Source organism: Schistocerca americana, chromosome 6 (genome assembly GCF_021461395.2).
Source record: "Schistocerca americana isolate TAMUIC-IGC-003095 chromosome 6, iqSchAmer2.1, whole genome shotgun sequence".
Taxonomy (NCBI): domain Eukaryota; kingdom Metazoa; phylum Arthropoda; class Insecta; order Orthoptera; family Acrididae; genus Schistocerca; species Schistocerca americana.
Genome location: NC_060124.1, coordinates 107,812,951 through 107,833,214, shown reverse-complemented (window position 1 = coordinate 107,833,214; position 20,264 = coordinate 107,812,951). Strand labels below are relative to the sequence as shown.

Genomic DNA, 20,264 nt, shown 5'->3' with positions numbered 1-20,264 from the left:
AAAAAATGCCCCAATAATAATTTTTATAATATAAAGTAACTCTTTTAAAGAAAAGCATTCATTTCAATCTCCAATGCATTATCATTACTTCCAAGAATCAAAAAAATATATATATACGCCAGCATTGCACGAAGCTGTGTCGAAGAATGTATAATTAAGAGCAGATATATTTGCAGTCTTTTATTGAGGTAAGAATTTTTGCTCTTTGCAAAAGTAGACGCGAAATTCGACCAACAGAACAGTCAAATTGACGAACGTTTTAATCATCACCTGCAAAACAGTGAAACGCGTTTCCGTAAATTTATTCAGGAGCAGAATAAAGTAAACCGACAAGTTATGGATACAATTACCGCACAGAGACAGGAAGATAAACGCAAATTGTTTACGAAAGCAAAAACATACGTAGACAACAATATTGCTACTGTATCAGATGAAATTAATACAATCAAACAGTTGAATACAGAATTGCATGATGAAATTTCCGATCTTAAAACAAAAACAGATACACACACAGTAGACTTTCAGACAGTGACCGACAGACTCGAACAATTAGAACTAACACAGGATTCCGATGTCATCAAAGCTGACGTTAAAAAATTGAACGAAACCACACGTAAAATAACAAAAACAAATTAATGCTTCTGACACTAAAAACGATGATCAGATAAAAATACTGATTGAAAAATATGATGAATTGGCCAGTCGTATTGACGTTATTAAAAGTAATAATGACAGCAAATCAGACGATACTTCACCGATTTCGTTTAATCAAACACCTGAATTCCAAAATTTACAGCAGACGATCAGTGAGATAGATTCGTCTAATAATACATTACGTAGAAAATTGTCAACTTTACAGCAAGAGGTAACAGAGATGAAAAATGTTTCACCGTTTAATACATCACAGCAGACGCCACTTTGCGAACATTTGTCAGACTCACACAGCCAGTATAATTTAGGTTATTTACAGAGACTACATGACCTAGATTTCGAACAGTCACAGACAAATAGATTCTCATACAATCGTGAACCTGTTCAGACGTACAGAGACAATAATTTTGATTACAAACATTTTCTATCAGTGAGAAAATTTAAAGTATTTAAAAATGACAGAACACAGATCCACCCCTTGGATTGGATACAACAATTTAGCTTTGTTTTTCCACCGACTTGGCCTGTAACGCACAAACTTGAATTTATTTGCAGTTTTTTGGAAGGCGAACCGGCAACTGGTATGAGACTGATCGCGAGAGAATGCTACTTGGTAGAAGAATTTCAGAATGCTTTTCTGTCAGCGTATTGGTTGAAGACGACACAGTCCGGAATCAAGGATCAATTAATTAGTTTGCCAAATTATGAGAACTCAAATTTTTCCACTGTCACGCAATTTTTTGAACACATGGACCAACAAAACCACTACTTAAGTGAACCATATAGTGAATCTGCACTTATTCAATTGTGTATTTCTAAATTACCACGATCATTAAGAGTGTCACTTTTAACGGGTCAGCAGAAGGAAAATATTTCGGCATTCAGAGATCTGTTACAGCTTTTGGAAGTGCAGCAATCGGATTATTCCTTTATAAACAAAAATTTTTCATATAGTAACCAAGGTCAACAAACATACAGAAATTACGATCAGACACGCAATTTCAATAGCAAAGCTAATAGACGCTTCAGGAACGACAACCACCAGAACTTGAATAACAGACAAAATTTTAAGTATCAGTATCGACAAAATTATCAGTATAGGAACCACATTTTGGTAACAATAGACGTTTTTCACCGCAACAGGATGAAATCCAACCGGTTAGCATACCTAACCAACAATGCAATGCACAAGGTCAACCAAGCATTAATGTTTCGCCGCGTGCACGTATAGCATCGGCCCCAACAAATAGTAACGCACAGCAACAAGGAAATCAGTACGTACAGAAAACACACTGTTTCAATTCCTATCGCAGTGCACCGTATAGAAATGACTATCGTGACAGACGTAAAAATAATGAGCACAATTTTCAGCGTACGTTTAATAACAGTCGGTCTTATCGGCAGCAAGAACATCAGTAACAACATATTATCATGAATGAACCAGACAGTAGGTATCATCCAGAACGTAATACATCTGGAAGAAATAACAGAACAGTTCAAATGGTCGAAATGCCACAGCATCCTCCAGAAAATAATAACACGTCAGATAGAATTTGACTAGATACAGTACAGGTTGCATCTTCCAGCAACGTAAGCAATACGTCAGATACACAGAATGTTGCTTATGAAAATGTTATTACTTTCGACGACATCCGAGACACTCTTTTGCAGGAAAGACCAGTTATTCAAAAAACCATTCCACACCCTGTCATCGAAGTTAAAATTGGATCATCGAGATTTTCGGCAGTAATCGATTCTGGATCACCTATGTCAGTTATAAATGAAGAAACTTTCAACGAGTGTAACAAAGAGAATACCTATCCTACGTTACCATTAGGCAAAACGAAAGTAAAAGGAGCAGTATCGAGTAAAGGAGTAGATGTAAAATTACAGACACATTTATCATTTTGTATTGCAGGTCATACATTTCACTCAAATTTTTGGATTATTCCGTTATTGACGACAGACATTATTTTAGGTACGAATTTTCTGGTACAACACGATGCCATTATTCACTTTCAAAATTCCTACTTAATGTTGAAGGATGAAAATATACAACTAGCTTTAGAATTTCAGCACTCTTTATCTGCAGAAGAACAAACAATTAATCGTACAGAGGTCATTTCCGCATCACGTAACATAGACTGTAATTCCACATTGTTCACAGATACGTATGTACACAAATATAATACTCCAGACGAAGCCGACTATGACGTTATACAGATGATTTCTGATAAAGTTAAACAGAGCAGTGCAAATACAGACGACGAACGTACTCAACTACGCAATATTCTTTTACAGCAAGCTCCAGTTTTTGACAACGTTCCTGGTACTATGTCCGGTTTTATGTATGAATTTCGAGTTAAACAGCACGACACATTTAAAGCCAAGCATTATCCCATTCCGTATATTCATAGCGAACAAGTTAGGAAAGAATTGCAAGCTATGCTTGACCAAGGAATTATTAAACCGGCAGTTAATCCGTACATAAACCCGCTCCATGTTGTTAAGAAAAAAGATGGTTCACTTCGCCTCGTACTGGATTCGTGTCACATCAGTGACATTATTATTAATGAAACAGATCGCCCACAGACACTAGAAGAACTTCTACAGAAATTTCATGGTACTGCTATTTATTCCACATTAGATTTGAAATCGAGATTTTGGCAAATTCAGCTCCATCCGAACTGCAGAAAGTACACAGCATTTCTCTGTTTTGGTGACTGTTATCAATTTTGTAAATTACCGTTCGGTTTAACAATTTCTTCAGCAGCTTTTATTCGCGGTTTGAATACAATACTTCCGACAGAACTTAAAGACAGTATCACAACGTACGTAGACGACATTCTTATTGCAGAAGCTAACTGGTCTGAACACAACCTGATTCTTGAACAACTGTTGCAAACTTTTCGTGCACAAGGACTCACAGTTAATCTCAGTAAATCGCACTTTGGCAAAACTTCTATAAAATTTCTTGGACATGTAATTTCAGCAGAAGGCATTGCGCCTGACCCGGAAAAACTTCAAGCTTTACGTGACATTACTGTTCCTACGACGAAGAAACAACTACGCAGTTTTTTGGGTTTAATTAACTTTTTTCGTAAATTTATTCATTACTCTGCTTTAGACACCCCTAGATTATGTCAATTGACAGGTAAAAACACTATTTGGTCCTGGGATAGGCAAGCACATTCTGAATTTGTAAACTTGAAAGAAGCCTTGTTGAATGCACCACTTTTATCACACCCAGATCTTACCAGAAATTTTTCCATTTCCATCGACAGTTCCAACACCGCTTTAGGCGTACATATTTTTCAGGAAATTGAAGAAGATGGTTGTACAGTAATTAAAAACATCGCTTTTGCAAGTCGCATTCTGTCACCTGCTGAACGAAATTATTCTGTTACAGAACTTGAAACATTATGTGTTGTATGGGCTTTTACCAGATTTAGGCATTTTCTTTATGGAAGACACACTACCGTTAACACAGATCATAGAGCGATACAATTTTTACTTTCGGCTAAATTTAGACACGACAGATTAAGTAGATGGAAGCTTTATTTGCAGGAATTTAATTTTACAATTATTCACATTCCCGGCACACAAAATATTGTAGCAGACGCACTATCCCGTTCTCTCAGCAACAATCAGCAAGACATCGCAACCAACTTCTGCAAAGCAAATTTCAGCGTCATGTACATTCAACAAGTTGCATTTGAAAATTTCATTTCGTCGTCATTACAAGACATAGCACAAGAGCAAAGTAAAGACAACATATGGAAAGAAACCAAACACCTTTGGCAAGATAGGAATAATGTTACCATTAGAAACCATTACACTGTACGCAATAACATTCTGTTTCGCCGCTCTCATCCTGACAGCAACAACTGGTTATTATGCATTCCTGACGAACTTGTTAACAAATTAATCTGGTATACTCAGCAAAAACAGGTTTGTATACGCCGTGACTTTCACATTGGACAGAAGATATTAGTACGTACACACTATTTATCCAACAAAGGAAAGAGTAGATGTAGTAAATTTGAACTTCTATACGCAGGTCCATATCGGATTCGCCGCATTCCTCACCGCAATGTAGTACACGTCGAAACTTTGAGAACCAGAAAAACCAAAGGGAACCACCACGTGTCGAACGTCAAACCTTTTATTGAATGAAGATACTTTATGATTTATCACACTGTAATGCCAATTCCTAATTTTTTATGACCGCTTAGGCAATTATATTCACATGAACACCTACTGATGATTATCGTAATTTTTTCTTGGCAAGTGCCCGGCAAGGTAAGGTTAGCAGGTCGCTCTTCTTGTCGTTACACATCAGACCGTGCATATTTTTCCAGATGAAATTATACATTTTATGACCACTTGTGGAATTATATTTATGTGACTACTTACTGATGATTGTCGTATTTTTTCTTAGCAAGTGCCCGGCAAGGTTAGCAGGTCGCTTTTCTTGTCGTTACACATCAGACAGTGCACTTTTTCCAGATACAATTACGTATCTTACGAATAATTATGCAATTCTATCTAGTGATATATTAATTTTATCAAATTTTCTCTCCAATAAAGTCTTCAATTCTCGCCTCCATTAACTACACAACATACAAGCTGTACACAAAGAGGATCACATTTCTTGTCGTTACACATCAGACCGTGCATATTTTCCATTTTTTTTGTGTATGTATGATTGTTTTCCTGTTTTGTTTGTATGCACTATGAAATATTTAAGATATAACAAACACCAGTTGACTTTAACATTTTGCCTTATGATATCTCAACATCGTGACTACTTTACTTTCTTTTTTTTTTTTTTTTTTTGCTGCTACATTGTGATACACTGTGTACATTTTTGCTTCTGAACACTGTCGATGTTTTTGACATATTACGTTTTCTGTCATGCTATGCTGTATGCTCAATTATGTTACTATAAACCAGTTTTTATCTAATGGGTATATGAATTAAATGCAAGACATTAATCCTTGTTCATCATTTTCAGAAAGAAATAACGTGTAAATGAAATAAATTAAACAGAAATGGGAATTTCACCTTCGGAATGAACGAAAGAGGATGTAATACCTCGCGATGAAGAGTAAATGGATCAGAATTAACAAGCATTAACAAGAATATACTATACACATCGTATGATAGCAGTCTTAACTAATTTTTTCTTTCAGAATACGAGGCGATTGATGCAGGCTGTCAGACAGAACTACACATGAAATATGCTAGAAATAAGGAATAGTTGTATAATGAATAATGAAGTGACTTTTTTGCAGATGATAATGAATGGTGATGAATAATGATGATGAATATGCTACTATGGATAATGAAGTTTTCTTTGCAGGTGATGATAATAATGGAGTTATGGTGATATGGATAATGAAGTTTTTCTTTGCAGATGAAAACAATGATGAAGTTTATATATTTACTGTTAGTTAAGAGATGCTATGTAGTTATTTAAGTATTTGTTGCAGTTCGTTTTGACAGTATGTCTTATATCGCATGGTATGATGGCTGAAGGTTTTGGAAAGGACAGCTAGAGAACATATATATTTTTATACACATTTCACTATCTGTTAATTCGAACTTCACTACTTTTCAGCATAATATGCGTTTCTTCTTTCAGTTTCATAATCCATTTTGTATATTTTGCAGGAGAAATTATTCATGAAATTAATGTGGTATAAATAGTTGTTTATTAAACCTATGTCGTTTATGAATGTGATCACATATACTCTACTTGTTTCATAACCTTGCTACAGCTGACTCAAGACGAATGACGTTACACATCTTCATTTGCAGCAATAACTCAAAAGCAAACAAAGTAATTGCCAGTCCCAAATAATGCTACTAGTTTAAGAGAGTTCTGAGTAATACTGATCAGCTCTGAATAGTATGTCACTTCAATAATGACTTCTGAATAATACATACAAAAAAAAAGTTTTGTAACTGGCCAATGAATGTCACTGATTATTGTAATAAGATGACCTATGATGCCAATGATTACTATAATTAGATTAATTATGTATAAATGCTATGTCAATAATTAACTCATTTTGAATAATGACTTCTAAAGAATGCTTTGTAACTGGCCAATGAATGCCATTGGTTATTGTAATAAGATGACCTATGATGCCAATGATTACTATAATTAGATTAATTATGTATAAGTGGTATGCGAATAATTAACTCATTTTGAATAATGACTTCTGAAAAATACCAAAAAAAAGCTTTGTAGCTGGCCAATGAATGCCACTGATTACTGAAATAAGATGACCTATGATGCCAATGATTACTATAATTAAGTGAATTATGTTAATACTATGCCATTCATTAGCATCTGTTTTGAATGATGACTTCTGATGGTTTGTAACTGGGCAATGAGTGCCAATAATTACTATATTCAGATAATTTATGAACATTATTCTGTAATACTACATACTTGGTACAGAAATGTTCAGTAACTGGGCGATGAGTGCCACCAATTACTCAAATCAGTTGTTAGACTAGTGTAATTCTCAATGAAGACTACTATGTGACTTAATGTCCTTCTCCTTCTGACCTAATTACCAGAAATTACTGCAATATCCATTTGTCCTGTCTATCCTCATGATCATGGAGCACTATATTTGGTTTTTGCACCAATTCTACGTTGGTCTACTTTACAAGAACATGGTGTTGGCACGACATGCTGTCCACCACCTTGAGCGATGGAGATGTTATTATGGTCCCACTGCTTGGTGTGCCTAGTGTACTACCAAAATGATAGCATGGAATATTATTACGACATTGCAGTGTCTTGGCTACACTGATTAATACTTCAAGGAAAAGAGCTTCAGATTGTGTCACTTGGTGTTGTGCTTCTGCAGAAAGATATGGACTTTCAGTGCAGCTGCGTGCAAACTAAAGTGCTACAACTATGACGCAATCCTTCCCATTCCTTTCCTAATTCTTGTAAAATGATAAAGACATATACAGTGCGTGTGCACTTTCGTCATTTTGTTAACATGATTTGTATTCATTGCATATACATTTTTGTGATTTGCTGATATGTTCTGAACTTCAGTGCGTATGCACTTTTGTCATTTGTCAATATGATTTGTACTCATTATGTTTATTTGTTGTAAAAGAAAATGCTAAAGAGTTTTACAGTGCATGTGCACTTTTGCCATTTGTTAATATGTTTTGTACTCATTGTGTATACATTTTGTCTTTACTTGATATGTTCTAAACTTCAGTGCGTGTGCACTTTTGTCATTTGTCAATATGATTTGTACTCATTATGTTTATTTGTTGTAAAAAAAAATATGCTAAAGTGTTTTAAAGTGCATGTGCACTTTTGCCATTTGTTAATATGTTTTGTACTCATTGTGTATACATTTTGTCGATGCTTGATATGTCTGTACTCAGTGCATGTGCACTATATTTTATTTCATGTTCTGCACCTAAATATATATGTATATATTCTGTGATTGTAAAGTCAATTAATTATGAAAAATTTGTTGCTCATGGCAAGTCCAATTGACTCACCATCGCTGCCAAATTTTTGACCCCCCCCCCAGTGGAGGGTTATGTAAGGAGTATGCTTCGCCGGCGATGGGTGAAGCATGACAGAATCTCTGACCAGAGAGTAGTTTATTGTTAGTTGTTGCTTGTCGCGAGTCTGCGCGAGTCGGACAGTAGTAGTCTGTCGGATACAGTAGAAGCGAGTCTGCAATAGTAGTCGGTCGGATACAGTAGCGAGTGGACAGGAGTAGTCTGCGGGAGTCGGCATGCATCGGCTGTGTGCTCTGCGCGCGACTCTGGTCAGGGTTCTGGAGGATGAGTATTCTTGTAGAAGGTAAAGAAGCAGCCTTGCGCATAATTAATAATGTATGTTAATTGTAATTTAATTTGTTCAAAAAAATGCCCCAATAATAATTTTTATAATATAAAGTAACTCTTTTAAAGAAAAGCATTCATTTCAATCTCCAATGCATTATCATTACTTCCAAGAACCAAAAAAAATATATATACACCAGCATTGCACGAAGCTGTGTCGAAGAATGTATAATTAAGAGCAGATATATTTGGAGTCTTTTATTGAGGTAAGAATTTTTGCTTTTTTATTCAGAATACAGGGCCGAAGGTCAGCCCTGCTGTCCTTATAAAATTTACCAGATATTATTATTTCTGTTAGAAGGTTACATTTGATTCATGGTTCATTATTTAATCAATATTATTGTGAGGTTTATGGTCAATTATCATTTTTTAAATTTTTGTGGGGAGGTTACGCTTGGCTCCATTTTTCATTATTATTTAATATTTTTTGTGTGAGGAGGTTACAGTTGGCTCCATTTCCATTTATTTTAATTTCTGCAGGGAGGTTACACTAAAGGACAGCAGCGCTGACCTTCGGCCCTGTATTCTGAATAAAAAAGCAAAAATTCTTACCTCAATAAAAGACTGTCGCCTAGAACTTAGAACTAATTAAACCTAACTAACCTAAAGACATCACACACATTCATGCCCGAGGCAGGATTCGAACCTGCGACCGTAGCGGTCGCTCGGCTCCAGACTGTAGCGCCTAGAACCGCACGGCCACTCCGGCCGGCGTTAAAGTATGTAGCTCCACAACACACAGGATGGTAGAAATAAAACACAGAGGCGATGTTTGTCAGTGACAAAAATGTTGAAGACATCGCAACATATGGAAACAGAAAGAACTGCAAATAGCGAAAAACTCTTCGCAAAATGATTATGTAGGGGATGTAAGCGCATTCAAATGTGCTTACATCTCCTACAGAATCATCTTGCGAATAGTTTTTCGCTATTTTTGGGTCTGTTGCACTGTCGAAAATAATGTACAAGTGGTTGAAATCGAGACTTCGCGGTTGGTAATATGCATGCATAGTCTCTATATGTATGTGTGTAGAATTGTCAACTGCGGATGCCTGTAGTTAGAATGCATAACTTGCTAACTGTTCGTATCTAAATTATGTTGTCAGGAGTGCACACACTGTTGGTATGCAAAAAGGAACCTCTCACGTCCAGGATACTAAGCGCAGACATCGCTCTGTCAACTAACAAATAATTTATTACTAGGATAAAAAAAGTACCCGAAATCTACAGTTTGTAGATGTCCTGACATGTTTGTGGGGACGTATTAGAGTTGGAAGGTATAAACAAAAGTAGCGAAGTTGGTAAGCAATAAGAGCATATACAGCACTTAGGGGGAAAATATCAGAGCAGTAGCAGAAATCTACTCTGTACACATGCCAACCCCCTGTTGCAGACACCTACATGGAAGAATGGAAGTCAGAGAAAGTGTAAAACTGTGCCAGACTTTGAGTTTGCATCACGTGCATCACTATATGAGTCTGCAGACAAGCTCTCTGATGTGCCATAGTAGTACATGGATTTGTTTCCAGACTATGAGTTTCCAATCTGCACCACTCGTTGAGTCTCATCTAAGTATGAAGCAAGTGTTACTATACTTTTCATGATGTTCCTATCCAAAATGCATGCATGTAGATCATAAGGAAGAGGGGAATTCTTAGGGCTTTTTAGTAGGCTGCTGCGTAGGACACGCAAGTTTTCTCATATACAATCAAGCAACGCATGGATATGCCAGGAATATGATCATATACTTAGTACATACGGAAAAATATCGAAAAAATATGAAAATGAGACATAAAATCGGTAAAAATCGTGAAAACCTGGTATAATTATGACAAATTGATGGGAAATATGTAAAATTTAAGGAAATACGACTTAATATATTTAGTCGCGTGAAACACTTGCAAAATAATGTAAGTTGACAGAGAAAGCATAAAATTAGAGAAAAAGTACTAGGAAATGCGAAGAACTGAGATGGGTTGGGCGTACACAGACACTCAAAACCGAAAAGGTTAAAAATTACGCTCTGGCTGCATTCACTTTTAACTCTCCCTCTCCCCCCTACGTGGGTTTTTGTAATACATACTTCAACAAATGCAACATAAGTGTTACACAGGGGCACTATATTAAAGCAGGCAAAACATGTGTATCCCAATCCTTAACTGTGTTTTCATACATGCCAACGAAAGATATTAGTGGGCTGGTTTCCACAAAGAATGAATGAGTTTATCACATTTAAGCTATTACCTAGAGTGTTCTGTAGGAGAGTGGACCAATGTCACATATATCACCTTTAATAGTGTGACGGGGTTGTACTCGAGAAACATGGTGTTAGGACGAAATTGCTGTATTCTCCTACACATGAGTAAAACTACTTAACATCAGACCAGGACTTCTTAGTGCAAGAGAAATGCTACCAGAGCTGTGTTGATGCTACTGCTAACAGCAATAAGACTATTACATCTCCTTTGGCTACTGATTGTGGTGCTTACTTCTTCATAAGGAGCTGCTGCTTCTTCGTGTGCATTTTCGTGCAGCAGGGCGTGGGTGGCATCTCAACGTATCAGCTATCGAAAATATTCATGTCGGTTTTTCATCGCTCATTTCCTAATGAGACATAGCCGCACCCGACAAAATCGATACTGCTACTACTGATAAGCACCACTGTCATGAGAAGTGTGATTGAGGATAGGCTATGTATGTTTCCGAGTTAAAAAATAATATAAAATCCATTAATTTCCTAAGAGACAGAACAGTGATCTCCTTACTTGATTCTCGTTGCTTTATAAGCAGCTCGAGCAGCACATATACACTGACGATGCCTTTCTAGGACACCAGAATTGTGTAGAAGGAAGTAGTTTTATTATTTTAAAGTTTGTCACCTTAGTGATTGGGGTAGATAACTTGCAAGGTGGTTGTATGTCTGATGCTGGACAGATGTGTCCTGCATTAGAGTATTAAAAGCATTGCATTGCTAATGAATAATACTTTAGAAACCATATGGCTTTAACAATATAACATTTTTAGGTGCAGAACCATGTAACCAGAGGAGTGTGAGTTTATGCTCTGCGATCATTTCTCTCGTGCCAGTACCTATCTGGTACTGACTCCAGACAGTGAACAATACTTCAGAAATGATAGCATGGCAGATTGAAGTGAAATGTTTCGTCCATCCATCATGTATAAACCACACGTTTGTTCTTAACTATCTGTTATATCACCTCAATACTGATAAACTGTGCTACCCTCCTCAATATGCATGCATTTAGAGAGATATCATGCATTTGTATGGCTGCTGTGCGTAAGAGTGGTGCAGAAGAGTCATCACTGAACAGCAGTTAAGAACACAGCTCGCTCTGTTCCTTCACAAGACGTGAAATTTAATGGGTATAGGACCCTTACACTTGGTCACCTGCAGATTAAATTGGCTACCGTGCTGCAGCCAGGATTGGTCAAAGACAACGTGGGAGGGATCTATCAATCTCTGGGAATACATAGATAAATTAATTGCATCGGTATATGATGCTGTCTGGTATGCACTGGTGTATATGGCCGAATGGACATACTGCAGAGTCATTTATTTGTATTCACCATCTAGTACGGGGTACTTGCAAAAGGTGGATGAATGGTTCAGCAATGATACAGAAATTGGGAAGCAATCCGCTGTGTCATTGACTGACATTGAAATTACAGAACAACTGGTAAAATTGTTGAAACTAACCGTGCTATCAACTGCAGTGCATATTACAGTACAGTGTCCCATACCAACAGTGTCTTTCCCATCCCATACATCCACTGGTATGCTGTCTATTACCACATAATGATTGACTGACACCACTCGGTTGAGATGGAGAGAGCCTTAGCGGAACACTGGATATCTGCTGCTTGTCGCTGTGGAGCAAGGGATTAAATGTAGAGATCATCATCTTCACACAGTTGTTTGGAAACATTACTCAGTGTTGCACACTTGTCCTACTTCCATATGTTGTGACGACCTTACATTTTTTCCCCTCTTCACCGATAAGATAACAGTACCTCTCTTTGTTTCTGGTACCTCACATGCATTGTGAACAGCACCTTTTGGCGATGGTCAACACTGGAACGGTAATAGTGTACTTGAATGCAAAATGAGGAAATAATGCTCTTGGGAAAACACTGAGACATCCACTACCCCATCACTGTGGAAGATCACCTTCGGATTGCTGATGGAAACTTTCTACAATGATGCAAATTTTTCCAGTTTCCATATGTTATGATGTCTTCCACATTTTGGTCAATGTGATACATTGCCTCTGTGTTTTATTTTTACCAACCTGTGGTTGTCAGAGCTGTATAGCTTACACCATGCAATGTTCAGCTTTTTGTGAGAGCCAATGGATCGAAACGTGTTAATGTCAGTTTAGCACCTGCCAGACCTCGAAGTCATGGTAGAAAAAAGTGTGTATGGTGGTGTACAAAACTGTAGTCATACACTGCTTGGATGTGTTACAGCAGAAAAAACAATGTATTAAACTGCTTATGAAGGAACAATACAGGAACCCTCTCTTGTGATTGATAGTCTGTTTGATATGGAATTCGTCTATAACAGTCAACGAAACTTTACATAGGTCTGTGCAAGCGACTTTGACCTGCTCCAGTGGGGTAATATGTGTATATGTAACCTGCTCACTGTCAAGACGCAGACAGTATTTGTTTTTCGATGTACAGGAAGAGAGAGAGACAGAAAAATTTTATAGGAGATCCTATTACAAGGGATAGTATAACCGATTAAAGTTTGGATGCAGATAGTTCTCTCAAAACTATACCGATTTCGATCATCAAACTAATAGAAATCGGCTGCATCTGTTCACATAGGATCATGACTTATTATTGTCATGATAGCATCTTTGAAAATAGATGTTACCAGAGGTCCTGCGTTATTTCATACTTCAGAACTTCTAATTATAAGGTAGACACCACATGAATTCTAGCACATTGCGAAACCTAGAAATAATAGTGTTTCTCCCAGAATGTGAGTAGATTGTGTGAAACAGGCTGTTGTGATCAAACTGCTTACAAAACTAGAACGTAAGAATCTGCTGCTGTTGCCATTGATTGTCTTCTGTATGATAGAAACTTTACAGACAGGTCAATATGTCAAATGTAAGCATGCAAATAGTGTTTGATTTCGATGAATTGGAAGAGAGACACAGCAAAATCTTATAGGAGGTTGTATTACAAAACAAAACGGGACCTGCCTTAGTGTACAAAACAGCAATGTCCTCTTTTTGTTGTCAAATGTACAGTGATTAAGTTTTTCGGACATGTGACCCATTTGTGTGAAAGGCTATTTTCTGAAAGGTTGTTTCATGTGTCTGAAATGTCTGTAATACACACGTGCAAGACAATTTAAACAGACACTGATCTGAACGCGAGAGATGCTCTCAAGTCTTGTAATTTGTCCATCAAGATGAAAGAAAGTGCGTAACATAAGTGGTTTCTCTTCAGGGTTTAAATTCTCGCTTTTTCTTTATTCCAATGACGGTTTCGAAACACTGAGGACATTCTGCGGTGATCTGTAGATTTTGCAGCAAAATAGTGGAAGTCTTTTTTCCCAATTTTACGCAGGTTGGACATGTATAGGCCTCTGCAGACTGATCGTCTTTAATCAGCACCCATGCAGCAGCTTATTTCACTTAATTAGACGTCGCAAAATAATGAGATGCAATTGTATACTGTAGTCAAACAAAAATATACCGATTGTGCTCATAAAACTAAAAGGAATTGGACTGCGCCTATTTTCGTGGAAAGAGGACATTTATTGTATTCGCAATTGCGTTTTCCTTTTCAACAGGTGCTCGTTTATAAGAGATGCATTGACATTAAATACAATTGTTGCAGTGTAGTTTTTTCTCATTCAGAAAGGCAGGCACTTCCGGGGATGGTGGTTTTTTTTTTATTTTTTTTTTTTTTATGGCGTGTGACGAGGGCCTCCCCGAGTTGACGCCACTTCGGCGACATGCGCGCCGATGGGGATGAAATGATGATGATTAGGACAACACAACACCCAGTCCCTGAGCGGAGAAAATCTCCGACCCAGCCGGGAATCGAACCAGGGCCCTTAGGTTTGACAGTCTGTCGCGCTGACCACTTTTTTTTTTTAAATTTTATTTTTTTAATTGATCTCATTTTGTTCGTTTTTGTTCGTTGTATCTGCTCGGAGCGGACGTCGCAAGACACCCGTTTCAGTTCGTCGTTGCTCCATTAACTCAGTTTTTTTATTACAGAGGGCAGCTAACCCTCTGACCGAACACGTTTTGAGTTACAGTGCCGGCTAATCACTCAGCTACCGGGGGTTGTGTGGGCACAGTCTAATGTGTGTGTGTCGTCGCCCAAGGCATCTGTGCACTGACCAGAGGGCAGTGTGTGGGCCAGAGCAGTGCCATTATTTTAGGCGACAAACAAGGTGCACTAGGGCTGCCCTCGTTTATCTCATATTGTTTAGTTGGCTTTTCATCCTGTAGTGTTGGCAAAGGGCCAATGCCTTGACTGGGTGCAGTCAGCACCCGCAGTGGAATTGCGGTATGCCGCAGATAAATGAGCTGTGTGCAGTAGCGGTTGACCATTTGAGAAAACCTGTGTGCCCCCATAGGGGGGAGGAAGGGAGGGAGGGAGCGATGGCGGGGCATGGAGGAGAAGTAAGAGGGACTCGTTAACCTTAGAGTATCATAAAACGCTTAAAGGACTAAGCGGAAGGACTGGACCTTAGGGCAGGGGAGCATTCACCTTTTATTGTTCACAGAATTTATTGGAGTCAATGAACAGAAATAACAATTGTCATAAACTTTAAGAGAGAACATATGTACATGAAGCCCATCAGGTTGCTTTAGTTACTAACATATGTATGACAACTTGTCAAATGAGAAAGGTAATATCTTTTTACAGTAAATAGAAAACACTGCATGCCCAAAGGGCTATCGTAAGTACACTTACAGAGAGTTTTAAAACCTTTCCCAAATATATTCATTTAAAAGAAAGAGTAGCCTTACATACAGACTCTCAACTAGACAGGCAATTATCTATATCAGGCACTTCTCTTACAAATAGTTCCCAGCTCACGGTATCTGCCAAGTGCGGACATGAATGTCCTGCGGAGCGGTCAACAGGGCCCACACCTGGTTGTGCCGTTCGGACCCGATGTACTGGCCCGACTGAGGGCGCGAAGTACAATAGGTGCATTTGACTTCACTTCCCGGATGCCAATATCCAACACTCCGCACCAGTGCCTCATAGAGTTAGTGTACTTTGGTACATCATACAGTTCAAGGTGGTCAATATTGTCTAGAACGAACTGAACACTCAGTTTTAGAACATTATACACAACAAACCCCACGGCTTGGATGGTAAGGCAGAATACCAACCCTAAGACACACCAAGCAGTAACAGTTCGATCACAATGGTGCAACAAATTGCATAGCATCCGACCCCAGCATGGATTATTAACAGATTTTCGTAACTGATCACTTGCTAATAGTTTGTCTCAGGTGAGGTACACTTGCAATACGGAAGGCAGAAAGTGCATGTCCAGTGAAAGAAATAGATGATGTCACCTTATCAGTTCAGTGAAACAATCGTCCAACAGTATGAGAGAAGTAGGTTGCCACTACAATCTCCCAATAAAATGCCATCGATTAACAGCTGCTTGGCTGCGCAGACCATTTCAAGACACAGCAGGTCCAACTGTCACCTGTCCATTCCTTTTTCAAAACATTTCTTCACTGACTAGGTTACCTCCCCTCCTTGGGCAATCGCACCGTCTTCTCTGCACATGCAGCCGGCCGGTGTGGCCGAGCTGTCCTAGGCGCTTCAGTCTGGAACCGCGCGACCGCTACGGTCGTAGGTTCGAATCTTGCTTCGGGCATGGATGTGTGTATGATGTCCTTAGGTTAGTTAGGTTTAAGTAGTTCTAAGTTCTAGGGGACTGATGATCTCAGATGTTAAGTCCCATAGTGCTCAGAGCCGTTTGAACCGTTATTTCTCTGCACATGCCAACTAAACTAACTTGCGCTCGCCTCTAGATCTTCTCACTGCCGCGCCACCTCGTGACCGATTCAAAAGCGCTGAAAGGTTAGCATCTCTGAACAAATATCAACAGCCACAAAGTCGGCGTGGTTCAGTGACCATACATCGAGGACAATGTACATTCAACTACTGCCCCCTCCGCAATCATTTGGGACGACGATTTTCCCCAGTACATGTCTTGCATTATGACCTATTCATTAAGAGTTCTGGTTTTTTCACAACAATTTCGATGTGTAATTAGAGCAGTGACGCATTTTCCATCAATTGTGGTGTGTATTGGCTTCGATTACCAGGCCGCATGGTGATTGTCGTGCAGGTGTCTGTAGTGAACTCTGACATCAAACAGTAACAGATACAGTCCTCAGCTGTATGCTTACAGGTAATACACTTATTAAACTCCTCTCTGTCCAACACCAGCATCTCGTCAGTTGAATATATTTCCCACAAAAAAAATATAGTACCTCCTACTCAAGCCTTTTCCCCCGCCAACTTGTAGGTGAAGGGTCGAGTTTGATTGAATTTGCGGCTAGTTTCGAGAGGTATTGTGAAATTTTTTCCAAGCCAGATAACACCAGTTGTATGGCGTCGTCAATTTTTGGCTTGTATTGCGATTTTAGGCACTCCTTGTGTAGCACTCTGCATGTAGTTGTGTAATTATGACCAATGTTTATGCTTAATTACGTAAGTATCACCAATCTTTACTTCAATTTCCAAACGAAAATAAATGAAGTCCTCTAACCCAACCTTCCATTCCTGCATCTGGACGTTTTTCCATGTGCTGGGGCTGCTCTTGACCTTTCTGTCAAGAAGGACCAGGGTTTGAGTCCGAGAAAGGACACCGCCATTTCTAATTTCCCGCCAGTTCCGGGGTGGAGGTGGGGGTGGACGTTACCGCAACCCTGGGATGAAGAAATTCTCATTAAAATTCGAAATACGTACCAAAATTTGAAATTCCCGCCAAAATTAGAAATTCCTGCCAATAGTGTAGGTTGGGTGGGGAAGGGGGAGGGGAGGGGGACGGGGTGGGCAGGTGAGGGAAATGCATAACGTCACTGGGGGTGGGTTTTGGTGTTGGGGGAATTAGATGATCAATTTAATTAATTTGCATTTCAATTTGGTATCAATTTGATAACAGAATTGCGCTCAGAGCCCCATCTCCCTACTACTCAAGGCTTGTCCTCGTGCTTGCCAAACCTTACATTGGCCAGCAAGGTCGCCTTGCATACTGACCAATGGCGGACCAATGTGTTATTGATCTACTCAATTTGTGAAGCTTTCTCTCTTGAATAAACTGTGCAATTTTTCTGAAACAGTAATTAGTTGTTTTTCTGTATGTGTAAATCACATATACCGATTTCCATCCCATTCTGATAATTCCCTCGCGGTGCGTTGTTTTTTTCATCTTAAAGTTTATAATATGTTACCGTATGAAGTATTAGTCACATCACGGAAGCACCACAGCGAATCTTTCAGGCGCTTAAGCTGTTGTAGAACCTGGCACTAGCCTATCATGTGACTGCCCATCGCTGACGTGTCTCATGACAGAGAAGTGGTGTGAGTTGTGAGGAACGAACACAGTAAGATGGGTGAACGTAGAAACGTGACACAATTGCAGAAAGGAACTGTGATGTGTGGACATAGTTTTGACACACCACGTCCGATTTTTTGGTGTATCAACGAGCACTGTCAAATGCGTGTAGGTGGAATCGTGCATCAGTCACCGCCTCACATAGCGGCTTAAGAACAGTGTTCGGAGACAAGGGTTACACTTTGTCAATGGAAATCCGTTTCAAACCTGACGTAAAGTGCTGCTGTCAGTTCCCGAGCTCTCATTCGAAGGTAAGTGCATGCTATGATAAGTTGAGTACCTCGAAAAGGCCATTCCACACACATTCAGAGACCCAAACAATGTACTCATAGAAACTGGGCAGAAGCTAGTCTGGTCCGATGATCACAATTTTGCCTCTCCTCAAATGACACAAGGCGTGAGGGCATCAACGGCGCAATGCGCCAATTAACCAACAATGCGTAAGGGGTGTAGGTCCGACCAGAGGCGGCTGTGCGGTGTAGTAGGTAAATTTTCGTACCACGACTTAGCACCACTCATCCAGATTACCATGAACATGTACCAGCATATTCATTTCAGCATTCTCAGTAATCAAGGGTTGCCCTTTCTGTTTGATGAGTATGCTGTGGGCATCCCCATTTTCCCATATGATAGTCGCTTTGTACACAGGTTTGTACGCACGTGCTGCTAACTCGACGTCCGCCTACTTAGCTGGGTAGTAACGTGCTTGCATCTCATGAACTGGGCCCGAATTCGATTTCCGGCCGGGTTGGAGATTTTTCTCCTCTCAGGGACTGGGTGTTGTGTTGTCTTCATCATCATTTCCTCATCTTCGGCGCAAGACGCCCAATGTGGCGCCGACTGAAATAAGACTTGCGCTTGGCGGCCGAACACGAATGGGACGTCCCGGCCAACAATGCCATCCGATCATTTCATTTATTTCCTAACTCGGCGTACACTGAGGAAGATATCGCAACTCTACTGAACCCATAAATCACCTGATCTTAACCGCGTAGAAAGTTGTAGAGACTATTTGCACAGCAGCTGAAAATATAAATGAATATCCCCAAAACTTGGAAGCTCTACAACTATCTAATCATGAAGCTTCACGTAAGTATGTCATTCCTGAAGAATTTTTCTTGTCGAACTAAGGCCATTATAGTTTTTAAAGGCGGTGTTAAAAGGTGTTAGCGCTATGTACCCAGAGAGTGACAAATTTTTTGTGCGGTTTGCTTACATGTATTCTTGTTTCCGTAACAAGTAACAGTTATCAGCTACTAATTAAAAACTGCAAACAGACGCACCCTTCACCGTGAAGACACCACAGGCAAAGGTACATCGTTTTTCATGGTATCGCCATCGCTAGGCAGGCAGTGAACTGTTATGAAACGTAAGATTTTCACAAATGCATGTTCCATACGAATTGCTTGTTCAAGACCTTGTACCACCTGGAATACTGATCTTTGACCAATAGTCCTTGAGTTCAGGATTCTTTGCCATCTGAATAATTTTTCCTGTGTTAAGTTCGCCACACACACACACACACACACACACACACACACACAAGCGCGCGCGCGCGCGCGCGCACGCACGCACGCACAAAACGGAGTGGTGCTGCGTCGTTTATTGCAAGTATTGGGAGACTGTTACATTACTCTCTTTCAGATATCTGTACTCGACATATATTCTGACGCTTGGATATTCTGCGTAATTTTTTACCTGTTTAAATCATTTAGTTGCTTCCAGAATGAGCTACCGTGCGTGAGTCGTGCTTCGGTAGCTCAGATGGTAGAGCACTTGCCCGCGAAAGGCAAAGGTCCCGAGTTCGAGTCTCGGTCGGTGCACACAGTTTTAATCTGCCAGGAAGTTTCCTATCAGCGCACACTCAGCTGCAGAGTGAAAATCTCATTCTGGAAACATCCCCCAGGCTGTGGCTAAGCCATGTCTCCGCAGTATCCTTCCTTTCAGGAGTGCTAGTTCTGCAAGTTCGCAGGAGAGCTTCTGTAAAGTTTGGAAGGTAGGGGACGAGATACTGGCAGAAGTAAGGCTGTGAGGACCGGGCGTGAGACGTGCTTCGGTAGCTCAG

The 20,264-nt window shown here is 39.5% G+C and overlaps 1 non-coding gene across 1 annotated transcript; it reads left to right on the top strand.

Moving 5' to 3' along the window:
- Positions 1–19,948: 19,948 nt before the first annotated feature.
- Positions 19,949–20,022, top strand: Trnas-cga. Its single transcript has one exon. It is a non-coding gene; the product is annotated as a tRNA-Ser (tRNA).
- Positions 20,023–20,264: the final 242 nt, after the last annotated feature.